Genomic DNA, 2,488 nt, shown 5'->3' on the forward strand with positions numbered 1-2,488 from the left:
CTGCTCTCCCTAAAACAAGGGCCTTCAACCTGGTCCATCACCTGTGGTTCATGCACTGGCATTTACCAGAAGTACACTTTTGGAGTCAGAAAAATAAAGATAATAAAAAAAGAATAACCACCATCCAGCACCATTACAGTTTGGTGGTACTCGACGCAGGGAGGAAGCCGGGAAGGCCGCAATGGACCAAGGCCAGTGTGTGTGCTGCAGACACCACGGGAATGGTCCGGGGAAAGCACTCTTGGGCCCTCTCCGCATGGGCCTGGGGCACCACCTCCCAAGCAGAACGGCAGCGGTGTCAGGCAGGGATGGGTGCACACGTCTGTCCCTCGGAGGGGCAGCCAGTGGACAGCAGTGATATCCCCAGGGGGGACCCGCGCCGCCCTGGCGGTCTAGTTCAGGGAACTTGGGCTCCATGATCCCGTAGTCTGAACAGCAGCTGTTGGGGGCTGCAGCAGGCCTCGGAAGGAGAGGGGGCTGTGAGTTCACCCCCACGGGGCAGCAGGCTCTCCTGCTGTTCCAAGAGCTAGGGCCTGATGGGGTGCGGTGCTGTGGGGGGGGCACAGGGCCTGGTGCACGTAGCAGGAGCAGGGCAGGGGGCTGACATGGCTTGCGGCTGCTTCAAGACCAGTAAGCATCAGAGATGGTTCTCTCCAAAGGCAGCAGCTGGGCGGGGAGGCCCCTCTTGCAGACCTTCAGACCGGGAAAGCACAAGGCAGCGGTAGGGATGTGTGTGCACCGGCCAGGCTTCCTCTTCTCTGGGAGTGGCAGGGGGCTCTGCCCCAGCCGGTGGGCTCCCACCTCAGCGGAGTGGAGAAAGGTGTGGATTCTCTGGGAGCTTCCAAGACTGGGCGTGGCAGCTTACATGGGAATGCATTTCCCATTGGAGTCTGGGTCTCCACCAGCAGATGGCCCCGGGCACTGCCTCTTGGGGAGGCTGGATGAGAAATGTGGTGCAAGACCCATCTGGCCTGGTGCTCAGTAAGTCGGGGTCACTTTCACCTCAGTCCTGCACAGCACAAGCTGCAGACGGGGGTCATTTCAGAGGCTCAAACCCTTCCAGGCACCATTAGGTGGGGGAAGTTTAATTTCTCATCACCAAACGCTGCCAACATTCCCTCACGGGTTCTGCTTGGCAAGTTCTCCTGCCATCGGGCCCAGCCGTAACCTTCCACCAAAGAGCCTCCAGGTGAGGGCCACCAGCCGCTCGGGCTCGGCGGCTAAGGCGCAAACCCAGGGACAGCCAGGACCCGAGGCGGGTCTGATCTCACTATAATCCACCCCCACAGATTTTGGTCTTGGCACGCACGGGAGTTACCTGTGGGAAGATTAAAATCCCCCAATCCATCTAAAATCCAGAACCTATAAAACACAGCAACCAAACCACCCAGTGGGAAAATGGGCGAAAGACAAAAAGATGTTTCTCCCAAGATCCACATGTGGCTTGTCACTACACGAAGATGCTTGGCACCCGTGGTCATCAGGAAAATGCAACTCAAAAGCACAATGAGAGAACGCTTTTCACCCCTTAGGATGGCGCTAACAAAAATCAAGGAAAATAGCATTGGCAGGGAGGTAAAGCCTCCGGCACTGTTGGTCCGAACATGAAACAGGGCAGCTACTGGGAAAACTGTTCACACAGAATTACCATTAAGAGCCCGCTGATCTAGTCCCAGGCATGTACCCCAAAGAACTGAAGGCCGCTTTTCAAGTCTTGCACGTTTGTTTATGGCAGCACTGTTTGCAACAGCCACGAAGGACCCAAATGCCCACCAACTCGCCGGGTGGACATGGTGCAGTTCATCCGCGGGCCTGGGCTCCACTCAGTCACACAGAGGAATCACATGCCAACCCAGGCTCGTGGATGAGCCTTGCAGACGATGCGCAAAGGCAGAAGCCAGGCAGAAGGGCACAGGCTCTGTGATCCCATTTATACAGACTGTTCGGAGAGGTAAAGCCACCAAGACAGAAAGTAAACAGGGGGTGGCCAAGAGCTATAGGGGAGGGGACTAAAACACAAATGCGGGGCCACGAGCCACCCCACTGCTCAGATGCTCCAAGAGCCACTGTGTAACTGGAGGGCACGGGCCGGAGTCCGACGGTGAGGACAGTTCATTTCTTCACCAACCAGCAATGCATCTTGGGACAACCCACACCCTTTCCTGCTTGTCTCCTAACCAGCAAAATAAGGCCATGTGGTTACGTATCACGGGACTGCTGTAAAGACACACAAGGGATGGGGCCACCTCTGCGCAGCACGGAAGCACATGGTCTTATCCGGTCCCTGCTCTGCTCGGCAGGGCAAGCTGTCCGTGGGACCGGGAGCAGCTCGGCTCAGCGCCCACTGTGTGGACAGGGAGGAAGGACTGGGGCTGGGAGGAGAGGCCAAGAGGGCCAGAGGTCAGTGAGAGGTCACCCGAGCACTGGCAGTGGTCTGTGCCTGCCCCTCTGCCACCCGTCGCCAGACACTGCACCACACCCACCAGAG

The sequence above is a fragment of the Neovison vison genome, chromosome 5 (genome assembly GCF_020171115.1).
Source record: "Neovison vison isolate M4711 chromosome 5, ASM_NN_V1, whole genome shotgun sequence".
Taxonomy (NCBI): domain Eukaryota; kingdom Metazoa; phylum Chordata; class Mammalia; order Carnivora; family Mustelidae; genus Neogale; species Neogale vison.